Source organism: Myodes glareolus, chromosome 26 (assembly GCF_982192425.1).
Source record: "Myodes glareolus chromosome 26, mMyoGla1.1, whole genome shotgun sequence".
NCBI classification, from domain to species: Eukaryota; Metazoa; Chordata; class Mammalia; order Rodentia; family Cricetidae; genus Myodes; species Myodes glareolus.
In genome coordinates, this window is record NC_142051.1 from 43,777,274 (window position 1) to 43,793,939 (window position 16,666).

Consider the following 16,666-nt stretch of genomic DNA (forward strand, 5'->3'; position numbering starts at 1 on the left):
CTTCCATGCTGCCCCTTCTTGAGACACAGGAGTGGGTGAGCTGAAGGCGAGGAAGAAAGCTCTGAGAACCATAGGCTGAGGATGGCCCTTCCCATCCTTCACATTTAGTTCCTGCTCTTCTCCTTTGGCGTATTTCTGCCTTTGCATTTCCCCGAAGTTGCCCTGATTTGCCATTCTCTCGGGAGTCCAGCTTGTTGTGTTTCGTGCCTCCATTCTCAAGCTGGATCCAGTGTCCCTTCAACCACACCTCCAGCTCTCAGGTCGGTCCTGGCACGCGTCACAGTCTGACATAACTCCTGTTTACTCAATACTAGCCGCTCGAACAGGATAGAGACTGCGGTTTCTTTGTTCTTTTATCTCCAGAGCGAGGTGGCTGTCTTAAGTAGGATCTATTGCTGCAATGAAGCACTGTGACCAAAAAGCAAGTTGCAGACGAAAGGGTTTATTTGGCTTACATTTCCATGTTGCTGTTCATCACCAAAGGAAGTCAGGACAGGAACTCAAAAAGGAAGGAATCTAGCGGCAGGAGCTGAAGCAGAGGCCATAGAGGGCCTCTTCACATTTTCTATTCAGCCTGCTTTCTTATAGAACCCAGAACCACAAGTCCAGAGATGGCACCACCCACCCTAGGCTGGGTCCTCCCCAATCAATCAATGATTGAGACAATGACAGGCTTGCCCACAGTTGAGTCTTATGGAGGCATTTCTTAACTGTGATCCTCTCCACTCAGATGACTTTAGCTTGTGACAAGTTGACACAAAACTATCCAGAATAACAGCTTACCTGAATAATAAGGGACACTCAACATGGTATGTATGTAGGGGGGATGGGATGGGGTGGGTGGATGAATGGATAGATGGATATGTGGATGGATGGATGGATGGATGCATGCATGCATGCATGCATGGGTGGATAGACAGATGGCTGGCTGGACAGACTGACTGATGGATATGTGGATGAATGGTAGACGGGTGGATTAATGGATAGGTGGGTGGATGGGCAGGTGGATGGATCAGTGGTTGAATAAATGTCATATATATTTGCCCAAGCGTCTCTAAACCATACACCACAGACTGGCTTGAATGATGTGGAGATAAAAAATGAAAACTGAAGGTATCAGAAGGTCTGGTGTCTCCCGAGGCCTCTCTTCTTGGCTGGGAGATGATTACACTGTTGCTGTGTCCTCTCTTCTTGGCTGGGAGATGGTTACACTGTTGCTATGTCCTTTCTTCTTGGCCGGGAGATGGTTATACTGTTGCTGTGTCCTCTTTCAGATCTTGCTTTGTGCACATCTGTCTCCGTTCTCTTTTTGTAAGGTCGCTAGTCGGGTTAAATCAGGACTCACTCTAAGAACCCCATTTTAACTTAAACAGCCCTTTAAAGGTGGTCTCCAATGCAGTTACATTATATAAGGTACTATAGGGTTTCAACATATAAGTGTATAAAGACAGCTCAGCCCACAACTGATGGATGGATGGATGAATGGATGGATGGATGGAGCAGTACATGACCTGGAATGCTTACCTGGTTTTCAACATCCTCCACTGTCAAGTATTCACCCTTAAATAAAGGGAATATCAGGACTAAAACTTTGAAAGTTTAGTGGGAGTACATGTTATATGCAAATGCAATGATTTTTTATGAGGTTCAGATAATACATTATATAAATATAGATTGTTAATTTAACAAAAACTGAACAGAAGGGATAAGTGGACATGATAGATTCCTAAGAAATTAAGACAGAGAAGTAACTAAAAATCCTACTTCCTACACAGGGTTTTTATCCTGCCCTGCCTTGCCCAAGTGTCTCCCATATCTACTTATTAGACTCAAACCACAGCAGCAGGCGGGAGCAGGGACTAGGGTGTGGGACTCCTTCCTCCACAGTCGTCCAAGGTTCTTCCTTCAGGCCCTTCTTCCAAGCCCTCCCACCTGGAAATCCTACTGCCTCCTTCTCTGGGAAAACTTGGTCCCAGAAAGCCCTTCTTTTCCTCGGGGCCAGCTCCTCCACCTTGTGAGCCTGAGCAGAAATAGTAAGCAGGGCTGGATTGTCTGATGCTGTCTGGAAGCATGGAACATGTGGTTCTGCAGTCTCAGTTTTCATCATCTGTAAAGCTGCCTTACAGGACCTGTGAAAAGCAATAAATATTAAAAAGTTCATTGTAAGATTTACATATATATGTATATACAATATACATATGTGTGTGTTATATATAAATATTTCATTGAGGTGTGCCAACTGATTAAGTCCGGGCCTCCGTTACTCAGAAACTACCTGGGTAGTTTCAGCTATTTTTTTCAGTCAATAGAGCCTCTCTTTGCTGGAATTCATAGTCCCTAAGGCCTGGGGTACTAGTGAGGTCATAGGGAAGTATCTGTGAAGCAGCCAGCACGTTTTGTTTCAGGAGAATGTCTGTTGTGGTGTAGCTGGCCTATTATCTTATCTCTCCTCCAGCAAGGCCCTCCGGTGCACATTGTTTGCTGAGCTGTCTCCCTGCTTATCACTGGGTACTTACTGGATATACTGAGGAAGCCTTTCTTCCATTCAATTCACGTGCTGCCCGAACAAAGCTGAGTACCTGACCCAGGTGAAGGGATTACAGGAATGTACAAAATAGTCCAAAGTTCTTGTCCTGGGGTTCTCGGGCTAGCCACAGAGATCAGGCAAGTAAGGTATCCTGGGCAGCACTGCACGCTAATAGGAGTAAGAATAGTGAAAAGGGGGTACTGGGAGGGAATGGGAGTTATGACATTAGATTATGTGATCAGAGACTGCAATGAGAACGGAACCTCTGATTTAAAAACCCAAGAAACATGAGGTCCAGCATCTCCCCTCCCCCCAAAAAATAACCTGTGGGGAGGGGAACTTCTGGGTAGATAACAGCAAATGCAAAGATCGTATGGCGCATCCAGGAAACTGAAAAGAGACCAGTCTAGCCAGTTTGTGTGAGCAATTGGTTCCATAAATATTTACTGTTTAGCAAGCAAAAGGGAATGAAGCCTGGGCACACAGCTCTTAGCACATGTTGCTAATGCTGTCTTTATGAATTACTGCCACCATATCTCTCCCGGCAACACAGCCCAGCACCCACAGCAATCTTTGGTACCAAATAAGAGCTCAGAAACCTGGGGAACCAAATCTCACTCTCTGAGGCCATCACCCCTAACCATCCATACCGGCCACCTTGAAGTTCAGCTGCCTTGGAGTCTTCTTGTGTCCTCGGATCATACTCCCATAACTGTACGCAAAGGCAGTGGGAGATCCCCTTGGCTGCGTGCCTACTCTTTTCAAAGAGACAGAGAGAGTATAGGAGACTTCTAATCACTTCGGTGCTCTTTGGCTAGCTGGTGCCTGAGCCTTGGACTTGGCTTCCATATCAGCTCTGATGAGGTGGCAGCCAGGAGTAGGAGTCTGTTGTCTGAGACTCTGATGCACCTTCCAGGTTTCCGCCTTGAAGGCAGATTGACAAAACAAGGGAATGGACTAATCACAGACTTCCAGCTCTAATGAGCATTGTAGTAACTTGGGGAGCTGTCCAGTACATAGAAGAGATCAAGAGCCACTTAATGCATCTTCCAGTCTCTTAGAGGATTTAGTGACTTGGGATAAACCTCACTCTTTCCTCAGAGTGAAGAGCCCATGTTACTATTTAACTTAAGCCTCTCTTGTTTCAACAAGCCCAGCTAAATCCCCTTATGCTTGCTTCAAGAGTATAAAATGCCATTCATCTCTTGACCTATTTCTCCAGTGTGCAGGGAAGGAAAATCAGACAAGAGGTTCACTGTTGGGGGCTCCCATTCATCCCCTTCAGTTCAAGCCCCCAGAGATGTCTAAGTCCCCATCCAAAGCCTAAGTTTTAGGGTGTGATCAGTGTGCCAGGCAGGAGGAGGGCTCTTCTACCTACTGTCCCAAAGTTATCTTCCTGACTTCCTAAGGGACCTCCCTGCAGCAGGAGGTCTCCCTCCCCCCTTCCTTCTGGCACCTCCTCAGCATCTATCTCTACCCAGCCAAAAATCTGCTCTCTGAGGAAGAAAACACTAGGCTCAGAGTAAGAAAGACTCTCATTTAGAGGGCAAGCAAGCTGGTTCCAATCAGGAGTCAAGGACCACACGTGTCTACTTTCCGGGTCCCTACTCCTTTCTGTCGGTCACACTGCCTTTTGGATGAGTTGACCTCCAAGGAATCTGGGTCCACTGATAATCTCAACATCACTATTTGGTGTTAATTTAGAAGACTAGGCAGCATGAAAAGTCATTTTTAAATGATTACTGTGTTCTCAAGTACCTGCCAGACAGAAGAACTATCGATGAGTATCTGTCAAATTGCAGAATGGGTATCAGTGCTCTAAAGTGGAGGCTGGTGGATCCTGGGAGCAGGAAGAAGGTATTGTCAGCCTCCAGAAATGAGCCTTGGCTCTGTAAACAGACTTCAGTGAGAAGTCTCACTGAATAAGTCATCCTCAATAAGAATGGCTCGGTCTGTGTTGCCCTCCTAACAGCTGGCCATGGCTAAGATTCACAGGCCAAGCTGCCTGGGGCTGAGCTTACATTTGTGACTGAGTTAAGGTGCCCTGTCATGGAGCCAGCTTCCACCTCAGCCAAGCCATGGAGCTATGAAACCGAAGAATTATGGTGCTGTAAGCCATGAAGCTGAGGCTTGCTTGGAGGTCTGGTTTCTCTTTGGTTCTCTGAGGCAGGAGTGCCTCTACAAGGCTATCAAAATCTCTAGGACTACAGGGCTCCATAGACTTCTTTCTCTCACTAACGAATGGGTGTTAGCGTGTCTTCCCTGCAAATACCTCATCTCTCTTCATCCTGAAGTTAGTCACCAGGCCAGTTCAGCAAGAGCCAAAGGTTCTGTGGAGGGGAAAAAATGCATACAGCTGTCAGGAGCTGAGCCAGGTGTTTCATCTCCAAGTTCCCTTTGACTCATCGCAAGCCTGGTAGGTAAACACAATTGTTGTGGTTACAGAGAGACTCAGAAAGGACCAGCAACCCACCCAGCTAACAGCCTGCATATGGGACAAATGGGATTGAAACCCACCCTTACCCAAGTTCACACCTGGGCTTGGAGGTGTAATTGTTGTGCCAAGCGGCAGGGCTCCGTGTTCTCTCTCATGGTCCTTAAGGCTCCCTTCCTGAGTAAGGTAGGCCGTTGGCCTCTTAAATCTGTCAGCGTGATCTCAACACCACTTGTTACCTGCAGCCTACATGTTTGTCCATCTTTGTCTCCTGTGATTCTCTGCACTGGCAATGTCTGAGGGACTTTTGGAAAAACAAATTAACATGCACCTATGTCAGACCACAATGCCAGACCCATTCATGGTAAGACCCCAGGTATAAGTGTTTCTTAAAAGCTCCTTAGGTGACAAATATGTCAATTCTTGGTTAAGAATCACCAAAATACCAGCTCCCAGGAGGCTGAAGCAGGAGAAGAACAAATTCAAAGTTTACATGGGGGAACAGAGCCAGTCCAAAGTCAGCCTGGCCAACAGGAAGTTCCTGTTCCAAAATTTAAGAAGGGTTAGGGATATGGCACAGTGGTAGAGTATTTGCCTAGCAAACATGAGGCCCTAACTTTAATCTTAGTACTATAAAAAAAATCATGAATATCTACCCTTGGAACTAGAGACGTGGTTCAGTTGTTAAAAGCACTGGGTGCTTTTCCAGGGGACTTGGTTGGATTTTCAGTACCGACATGGCAGCTCAGAACCATCTATAACTCCAATTCCAGGGATATGATGACCTTTTCTGGCCTCTGAAGGTATCATACACACACATGGTATGCAATATGTGTAATCAGAATGCCTGGTACACATAAACTAAATGACAAAAATAATTTTATACATTTTTTATTGATATTTATTGAGCTCTACATTTTTCTCTGCTCCCCTCCCTGCCTCTCCCCTCCCTCTTCAACCCTCTCCCAAGGTCCCCATGCTCCCAATTTACTCAGGAGATCTTGTCTTTTTATACTTTCTACTTCCCATGTAGATTATATCTATGTAAGTCTCTCTTAGTGTCCACATTGTTGTCTAAGTTTTCTGGGATAACAAAAAATATTTTTAAGCTACCCTTTGTTCCAGATAAAACCATTCCTCACCATCTCCTACACTGCATTTCCTAAGGTTCACAGCAAGCTCTACCTCACTGGCCTGTTGATCAGAATTCTATCTATTGGCATCTATATGGAGTGGTGGGAAAGGGAAGACTTTGAGTGATGTTGTATGCTTGGTAAAACTGCCAGCTTTGATGTTTGGCTCACCCCAAACACACTAAATAAAAATGAATTGGATAATAAAGCATGTATAAGTTTTACACCTAGGAAAATGAGAAATAAATAAAATGAGTCATTTCTTAAAATTTTGTGGGAAGCTGGGGTATCTAAGCATAGATAAAAATGATCTGGTTAAAAGGGCAAAGTAGAGTATATTCAACTACATAAAATATAAAATTAGACTTTTGAATAAAGGGAGAAATCATCTTGGAAATTTATGCTCTAAATATGACAGCACAGAGGAAACGTATTTGTTAACATGACATGACATTAATGGGTTATTTCCGGCAGTTAAGGAGACGACTCCAGTGGTTTAAAGTACTTCCTGTTCTTGCAGAGGACTGGAGTTTGGCTCCCAGCACCCACACTGGGTAGCTCACAAAAGCCTGCAACTCTAGCTCCAGGGGATCTGACATCCTCTTGTGGCTTCCCTGGGTGCCTGCACTATGTGCACATACCCACCCAGAGGTGCGCACCCGTGCACAGACCCGCCCAGAGATTCACACCCGTGCCCATACCTGCCCAGAGATTCACACCCGTGCACATACCCGCCCAGAGGTGCACACCCGTGCACATACCCGCCCAGAGGTGCACACCCGTGCACATACCCGCCCAGAGGTGCACACCCGTGCACATACCCGCCCAGAGGTGCACACCCATGCCCATACCCGCCCAGAGATGCACACCCGTGCACATACCCACCCAGAGATGCACACCTGTGTGCATACCCACCCAGAGATGCACAGCTGTGCACATACCCGCCCAGAGATGCGCACCCTTGCACATACCCGCCCAGAGATTCACACCCATGCACATACCCGCCCAGAGATGCACACCTGTGTGCGTACCCACCCAGAGATGCACAGCCGTGCACATGCCCGCCCAGAGATGCACACCCGTGCACATACCCACCCAGAGATGCACACCTGTGTGCGTGCCCACCCAGAGATTCACACCCATGCACATACTCACCCAGAGATGGACATCTGTGTGCGTACCCGCCCAGAGATGCACAGCCATGCACATAATTGAAACTAAATAAATCTTTTTTTAATGCTCTGGAGGTAGGATCCCCCCTGATTGTTTGGCCTCTTATCTCCTCTCTCTACAGATGCTTGACCTAAATAATGCCTGAGTACAGTTTTTACTGAAGAAATTGAAAATGGACTTAAAACTCCAGAAGTGAGCTAAAGCCATGAGCATAATTCACAAAAAGAAAGATATGATTATTTAACACATAGTGTATTGGAAATCTACTTATGACATAAAAATGGAATCACTTAATAAAACAGAGGGCTATTATTTTTGCTACAAAATTAGCTGAGATTAAATAAAAATCCTAAGAAAATACAATGCCCGTATCTGTGATAGGAAACAGCCTCTTAGCTGAGACTAAATAAAAATCCTAAGAAAATACAATACCCATATCTGTGATAGGAAACAGCTTCTTTGTGCTGTCATTGGTTGAAGCACAAGCGAGAGCAGAGTTCTGATAGCAGTAAGATGGTCACTACTATGGTGGGAGTGTACTCTCCAAAAGGCTCAAGCACTGAAGGAGCAGACCATAGCCTATGGCACTGTTGAGAGGTGGCCAAAGCCTGAAGGCTCTGACTAATCAGTGAATTATAGTCAGAAGTTTCTGTCCCATCCGGTCCCACAGTCACTCAGTCCCAAAGAAACACACAGAGGCTTAATATTAGTTATAAGTTGTTTGGCCTCTTAGCTCAGGCTTATTATTAACTAGCTCTTATGACTTAAATTAACCCATAATCCTTGCCTATGTTTACCCACATGGCTTGGTACCTTTTCTCAGTAGGGCATTCTCATCTTGCTTTCTCTGCATCTGGCTGGTGACTGACTCTCTGCCTTTCCTCTTCCCAGAATTCTTTTAGTCTGGTTGCCCTACCTGTACTTTCTGCCTGGCTACTGGCCAATCAGCATCTTGTTAAAAGAGTGACAGATCTTTACAGTATATAAGAGCATTATCCCACATCATATTCCCTTTTTTCATTTAGAAACAAGAACTCTGAATCTAATGTTCTTTGCTTAGCATTTTTTTTTACCATTATTCTAACAACTTGTAACCAAAGCTCCAAATAAAGACAAACATCCATAATCCATATTTGGGAATGTGGATGCAGTTTTCTAGACTACTTCCTACTGATCGAGGGTGCTGATAATTTTTTTTCTTATTTTCTGAAACAGGATTTCTCTGGCTTTGGAGTCTGTCCTGGAACTAGCTCTTCCAGACCAGGCTGGACTTGAACTCACAGAGATCCATCTGCCTCTGCCTCCGAATGCTGGGATTAAAGGCATGTGCCATCCCTACCTGGCTCAGGGGGAAGGTGCTGATAATCTTATGGGGACCCAAAGAAAGTTGAAGATTATGGTCAATTCCTGTCTGGAACATTCTGCGAGGCTGGATCATCTCAGCCAGCAGCCTTGAGGCTGTTCTGGATGTAGAACTCAGAGGAAATTGCAACAGTGGATTGCATGGATAGAACTATCTTTCAGCAGCATTCTTAGGAGGTGTTAAAAACTCATAGGTATGGCCTCACTGGAGGAATGAGGTCACTGAGTGTGCCCTTGAATATACCTTGCTCTGGTCCTTGTTCTCGTTCTGCTTGATTGCTTCCCAGCTCCCCCGAAGACAGCACCTTCCTTTTCCACATGTTCTAATTGTCAGTGTGTTCTGCATCATCTCAGACCTAAAAGTGACGGAACTAACTGGCTTTGAAGTAAGCCAAATGCATCTTCCCTTCTCCAAGTTAGTCCTCGGGTGCTGCGTCACAGTGTCCAAAGGCTGACACAGGGAAGTGCTGGCTTTGCCAGGCCAATACAACTTCCTCACCACCACCAGGCTTTCTGTCCTCAGCCCATGGCAAAGAAAGACTGGTCAACCTTCCCTAGGATTTTTTCCAGTCAGAGATGACGACTTCTTCGTCTCTGCTGTGACTCAGTGAGGTGGGAAACTCCAAAAACCCAAAAGCCACCCGCTGCAACCTTGCCTTGATGTGCAGAGCATGACTCCCAGGCAACAATGGGCTGATTTGCAGAGAGAAGCCTACTGGGCTATGCTTCTCTGGGTTCTCTTCCTCACTGAGGCCACTTCTGCACCTCCTCTTTCCACACCGTGACTAAGTGAGTGAATCAGCCTTTGGTTTGCCACCCTCGTTCTGCTAGAGTGGGTTTTCTCTGCTCAGCAAGAGCCTGTGGCTAACCTCTGGTCAGGGATTGCGTAAACTGACCAATGCCTTTGAAATAAGCCCTGGTGCAGTATGTAGCCTATGGGAATCTGAAAATGCTGTAAATCTTCCATCCTTCCTTCCTTTCTTTCTTTTTTTCTTTCTTTCTTCCTCTCTTTCTTTTTTCGTTCTTTCTGTCCTTCCTTCCTCCTTTCTTTCCTTTCTGGATAACAAGTTGTTAAACATCTCCCAACTTTGCTGAAGGAACGTTGGGCTGGATTTTTGTTCCTAACAATCCAGAGAACTGAGGATCAGACAGCCATCCACGCAGAGCCCACCCACATCCCGCCTGAGACTACATTACAAATGATGAGAACCTCCTCAGGGCAGTTTTGATGTTAGAGGGTTTCCAGCTCCACCCTCAAAACAAAATTCTGTCTCAAAAATATACAACCTGCTTGTAGTTAGGCACTCTGGGGCAGCCTTCCCTACTCAGCTCTGTCTGGCGCCCTGTTGGCTCCGCACAAAACACATTTGCCTCGGAGTACATCCTGAAGTTCAGGTGGAGGCAAAGAAGATGCCTGCCTGCCTGCCTGCCTGCCTGCCTGCCTGCCTGCCTGCCACATGGGAGAAGAAAGAGAAAAAGAAATACCCAGGCTTCCTGCAGATGTCCGTGTTCCCAGCTAGCTCATCCCTCGGGCTGCCTTCGAGAGTTGGGAAGAAAGGACAATGTTTTTTCCTGCCCTGTGACTCCGCCTCCTGGCAGAGAGGACCCAGGAATGCCCAGTCTTGGCTCAACCTCTTCTCTTGGAAAAGAAACAAGAATGAGGGGCGGGAGAGGGAGGAGCAGAATCCGAGCATGGAGGCCTCTTCAGCTGTCTTCTGAATTATTTTTGGTGACAAGCAGAGACCACTGGCACTCTTCATTCTGACCACATGCATGGTTTCATTTCTGGAAGCCGTTTCCAAAGAAAAATAAATATTAAAAGGAGTGTGTCTAGACCTGCTTATTATTTAACTGTTTAGAACAGGGACAGACAACTAGAGTCCAGACAAATGTCCAGCAGGTAGGAATGTTTGAGTGACTTCCACACAGCAACCCAGTGGCCATAAGATGGACAGGCATGCCATGCAGAGTGAGGTTGGATATTTATTTGGTGTGTTATGGAAGGGAAGGGGAGAGGGAAGGAAAAGGGGGGATGAGGAAAGAAACAGAGAGAGAAAAAGAGAGAAAGAAAGAGAGAGAGACAGATAGATTGAGAGAGAGAGAGAGAGAGAGGGAGAGAGAGAGAGAGAGAGAGAAGCCACAGCAGCAGCTACCTCTTTGGGAGAGAGATGGAAAGAGACTTGGGCTGCAAGCAGAAGATAGCCACTTGCTCAGGGGTGGGGGAGGTGGAAGGGGCGGGGCTTGTCTCTTAAAGGGACAGGACAGACTATTACCCTGGCACTCTGAATTCCATCCCCAGGCTGACCTGGCGGGAAAAGAGAAGTGACAGCTTCTGACAGTTGTCCTCCGACCGCCACATGTACACCCTGGCACGTGTGTTCCCAAATCACCCCCCCCCACAGTAAACAAGTAAGTAGATAAAACGCAATGAAATGTTAGACTTGAATTTTATATTCAGAATGCCAGACAACACAAAAACAGGGAAGCGAACCAAGCCTTGGCTGGAAACTGGAAAGACAACTTCAAATGCCCACTGTGGTTTCGTTTGTGTGGTAAAGCTGTTGGGGGTTTTACTTCTACTTTTCTCGGTATTTTCTAAGTTGTGGTCAATAAACTTAAAAAGAAATGGGTCTCATTTGTTAAGCATTTCTCTTGTGCCCTTTAAGATGGATTCCTCCGTTATCTCTGATTTACCCATGATAATAATGAGGCTCAGAGAACTTAGGTAACTTGCCCAAAGTCATTCAGTTGATACACGAAGGGGAGCCTAGATTGGAACCTGTCTCTATGATTTTAGAGCCAAAATCCTCTTCCATCCCAACTTTCCCAATAAGAAAAGAAATTAGATAAGTAATTTATATAAAATTGTAAATATAAAGAACTACATATTGAAAGAAAATAAGCATTTGAGTGACTGGCCTACCTTCAAGGCTATTCAAGGCTTAGCTCATTTTTGAGAACTTCTGTACTTGTTTCTGAATCCTTGTGCCCGTATCTGCTCCATTTGTACGCTTTTATTCCGTCCCCCATTAGTGGCCCTTCCTCACACACAAGAGTCACACAGGTATACCTCAGAGCTATTGCGGACAAAAACAATACTGAGCCTATCCCACTAAATCAAGAGTTACTGGGCTTGGGGGCAGGACAGATGCTTCAGTGGTTTAAAGCACTTGTTGCTCTTGCTGAGGACCTGGGATAAATTCCCAGCACCCGTAGTGGCTCACTGCTACTTGTAACTACAGTTTCAGAAACTCCAACGTGCTTTTCTGATGCTGTGTACACTAGACATGCACATGGCACACGTGCTACATGTGGGCAAAACACTTATGCATACAAATTTTAAATATAAACAAATTCATAAAGAGTTACTGGGTTTTCAATGTGTATGCAAGTTTTGTCTACCTGATGCCATAGCCTACTAAGTGTGTAATAGTACAGTGTCCAAAGCTCATAGTAAGGTGTCCAACTTTAAGCTCACGCTTTTGCTAAAATCATCACTAGAATTCATCGGAGCCTTTGGAATGTCCTAATCCTTTGAGAGGGGATCTTGACTTAGCGCAAGTGGCTACTATTGTCTTATCAGGGCGGTTGTTGATGCTTGAGGCGGCTGCGGCTGTGGCTATTTCTTCAGATAGCACGACAGTATGATCCTCCTGCCGACATAAAGTATCTGAGAAGAGCAGTTTCAGCAAGGAGAGCCTCATTTGGGCCCACGGTTAAGGTACAGCCCGGATGACTGGGACGTCATGGCGGCTCTTCCTCCTCACAAAAGGCAGTGGGTGCTGCTTTGTTGTGTTTTACCCAGGCTGGAACATCTTTAAAAATCATTCAATTCTCTGCTTTTTCAACTAAGTTTATATGACACACTACACCAGCGGTTTTCCACCTGTAGGTCACAACCACTTTGGGGGTCAAATGACCCTTTCACAGGGTCACTGAAGACCATCAGAAAACACAGATATTTACATTATGATTCATAACAGTAGCAACATTACAGTTATGAAGTAGCAACCGTGTAACTTATGGTTGGGGGTTATCACAGCGTGAGGAACTGTATTGAAGGACCCCAGCATGAGGAAGGGTGAGACACACGGCTCGACACTCTTTAATGTCATTTCCACGGTGACCTCTGAGCGCCTATCAGAGTTGGTATTTTGACAATCACTGTAGTAGCTTCAAGACTCTGATCATAGAGCCCCACAACACGATAATATTGATGAAAACATTTGAGAGGTTTGGGAGTCACCAAAGCATAACGCAAATGAAATGTGCACATGCCAGTAGGAAAATGGTGCTGGCAGACCCGCCGTGGCAGACCCGCCATGGTAGGCCTGCCGTGGCAGACCCACCATGGTAGACATGGGTTACCCAAACCTGTAAAATCACAGTTTTCACCTTGGCAACAAAAACTCAGATAGCACTGTGTCTAAACAAGCCAATTATCTGAGCAGACACTTTTCAAAATAAGAAATACAAGTGGGTAACTAAAATAAAATAAAAAAACTTATTATTGTTAGTTATCAGGGAAATGCAAATTCAAGCCACAATGAGATTCCATATCATCTCAGAATGATAAAAAAAAAAAGGCTGCTGTAAAGGTCACCAGTCCTTGCACATAGCTGTGCACACTGTAGGCTGTTCTACTGATCTGCCAGGCAAGTGCCTATGCCTGCAGTTGTGGCGTGATTGATATTGTAAACAACTGCTCTCTGATTGGATCTGAGGCCTGTACAGGGGGGAATTCAGATATGATCCTATATATGAGGTCAAAGCCCCTGACTTTAGGTCATAGATCCTAGAGAAGAAGCTACTATTGTTGCTTTCCTAAATGAACTAGGAATTCCCAACACAAGTAGCTAGCAAGCTTAGCCACCAGTAAGCTCTCCTCTCAATGAATGAGGTGAATGAATGACCAAGCATGAATCCAGACATCCACCTTAAGGTGACACATGAATGCATACACATTTGCATATACTCCTACGTGTGTCTGCATACATGCAAATACCAATGCGCACACACACCCATGCATGCACACACACACACACACACACACACACACACACACCATGCCTAACTCAGTGTTCTCTCGACTCTGCGGTTCCTCAGCTCACTCTGAAGATAGCCCTGGACCTTTCCAGGCGCCCAGCTGGACAAAAGGGCCTTTTGCTGCAGCAGAACCCTCTCTTGCAAGGCCCTTGCAGTTATGGAAAGCAAGCGTTTTCTGTTATCATTCACTAACATTGTGTCACTGAAATGAAATACCTACAGCCACCAATTTAACAAAGGGAAGTTGTTTGCTCAGCCCATGGTTTTGGAGGGTTAACTCCTCTACGGAGGATGCCAGGCGGTAATGGTAGCAGATGCGTTGGAGAAAGTGGCCACATCTCAAGCCAGGAAGTAGAGAGTGAGAAAGACTGGGGCGAAGTCCGTCCCTCATATCCCAGTGACCTAAAGACCTGTCACTAAGCTTCACTATTTCTCACCCTCTCTCAGTATCTTAGTAGTGCCACCCTAGGAACAAAGCCTTAGTAGACATCCAACATCCAAACTACAGTAGTGTGTGTGTGTTACACTTACATGTAACATTTAATTGAGAATGTTTTATGATGCCAAACAGGAAACAAGGGGAAAAAAACAAGTAATACCTTAATCTTTAAGTCCCTTAAAAACTAACCGTTCATGGGAGAAGCAACCCCCACGTAAGTCACAGGTGCTATAATGTGGAGGACTGAGAATATGAGCCTATTTCCGTGTTGTCCAAAGGTCAGAGAGTTGGGACCCTCCAAGGTTTTTGTGCTTCCCCACCTCAAAGTAGAAGTAGGTCAGAGAGTTCTTCTCTCTCAAGGTTATTGTCAACAGGTGTGGCTAATAGTCAGAACCTGTGCTCCAGGAATAGGAAAATAGATGTGTTCCTACCTAAAGAGTCTAAGGATCCAACTAAATACCAATTCTCTTATGGAGATAACTTTGGATTCTACCTAGGGAGTGGTTTGCCTACAGAATGTTTCGGTCCAGGGTGTGAGCGAGCGTGACTTGCTTTGTTCTAGCAACAAAATAAACTATGGATGTAGCCAGTGGCCTTCGACTGGTCTGTTTATTTCCTTGTATCTTATTTTGCAGTCTTTTATCTTACTCCTACCTTTTGGGGTCAGGGATGTTTAAAGCAATTGGAAATTAAATACAGGGAAATTTCAGTACTCACTGGAACTCCCTCCCATGATATACTCCTATGCTTCTCCATTTTATTATTTTCTTCCGCATCTTCATATTCTTTACTAATATTTTCTAGATCCCCACGCCTTGATCCTGGCAAAAGTTATTTTTGTCGAGACTGGTCCTGGACACTATAACAGAAGTAGGGACAAAAGACCCTGGGATTCAAGGGAATGGAGCAACTGAAAGATTTGGGCTTTTTCTAGTTTCATTTCTGTGGCTGTGATAAAAATATTCCCTGACCAAATTGCAACTTAGAGGAGAAAGGGTTTACTTAACCCACAATTCCAGGTTGGAATATATCACAGCAGAGAACTCAAGGACATGGAAACTTCTTCAAACAGCTGGTCACAGCACATTCACAGTCTAGAGTGGAGAGAGGTGAATGCCGGCATACACACACACACACACACACACACACACACACACACACACGCTTGCTTGCTTGCTTGCTTGCTCAGTTCCATTTCTCCACTCTTACACAGTTCACTAGGCTCTGCCTGGGGACTGGTCCTGCCCACAGCAGGCTGGATCGTCCCATAACCGATTGGGATTGGCTTAACTGGGACAAAGCCCCACAGACATACCCATAGGCTAACACAATGCTGACCATACTTTGCTGAAATCTCTCCCCAGGTGGTTCTAGGCTTGTCAAATGAGCATAAAAGGCCCCTTAGAAATCCAAGAGTTATTACTGGGCAGTGGTGGCACACACCCTTAATCCCAGTACACGGGATGCAGAGGCTGGTGGATCTCTGTGAGTTCGAGGCCAGCCTGATCTACAGAGCGAGTTCCAGGACAGTCTCCAAAGCTACACAGAGAAGCCCCGTCTCAAAAAACAAAAACAGAAAAGAAATTCAAGAGTTATTTTCTCAGAGCTGGAGAGATGGCTCAGAGGTTAAGAGTACTGACTGCTCTTCCAGAGGTCCTGAGTTCAATTCCCAGCAACCACATGGTGGCTCATGGCCATCTATAATGACATCAGGATCCCTCTTCTGGCATGCAAGCATACATGGAAGGAATGTTGTATACATAATAAAGAAATAAATCTTTTAAAGAAAGATTTCTCAAGCTATATGTTCATCTAGCATGCCTCCTTTTTGTGTTCCTTGATTCTTCTCATTGCTTTGCATAATACACAGCAATGGCTGACATTAATCTCATAACCCTATCTATGTACCAATCTTGAGGGCACCTTTCATCGCAAACCTCAGTAGGTTGAGCAATAGAGAACACCGAGGGCTCTGCAGAGAAAGTCAGTGTGTGCTGAGATACTTGGGGAAAGTCTGTTTTCAACTGGTTTCCCCTTCCTGTTTTTTCTCCTTTCCACATCAAACGGGAAGCAGAGACCTTCTCCTTCTTCCAGATTCTTTAAAAGGAAGAGGGGTGGGGCTGCTGACCTTGACTACCACAAAGAACATTGCCTGCCTCAAGTTCGGTTTCAACAAATTTCTTTACAGAAGAACCTGGTGACTGTGCTTGGCTTCATTTAAGCTTCAGTTTTGGTCACACAGTCCTTGACTGGCAAGACAAACTGCTTCACCGTGGAAGTTCTAATGTCCATGGAGCACGTGCTACACACTAGCTATCGTAGTGATTGGTTAAATCAGTTGAATCTTCAAAATAAGCAAGTAAGATAGTGTGTCAGATTTCCAAAGGGGTGGCATTATGGTAAAAATAAAAACAGTGCCATTCCCTGAGTGGCTGCAGGGGCAGCCAGCCACAAGGAGCTGCAGTGGTAAAATGCTGCAGTTCCCCGAGTGGCCCACAGGCCACGAGGGCCAGCGGGTCCCAGGCAGAGAGCCCTGTGGGCTGTGAGACAGA

General features: G+C 45.5%; 1 long non-coding RNA gene across 1 annotated transcript; it reads right to left on the minus strand.

The window, feature by feature from the left end:
• Positions 1-426: 426 nt before the first annotated feature.
• LOC125389973 (uncharacterized) lies at positions 427-10,448 on the minus strand. Its single transcript, XR_007228590.3, has 3 exons — positions 10,115-10,448; positions 4,800-4,857; positions 427-2,129 (listed from the first exon to the last, which is right to left on the minus strand). It is a non-coding gene; the product is annotated as an uncharacterized LOC125389973 (long non-coding RNA).
• Between the last annotated feature and the right edge of the window lie 6,218 nt (positions 10,449-16,666).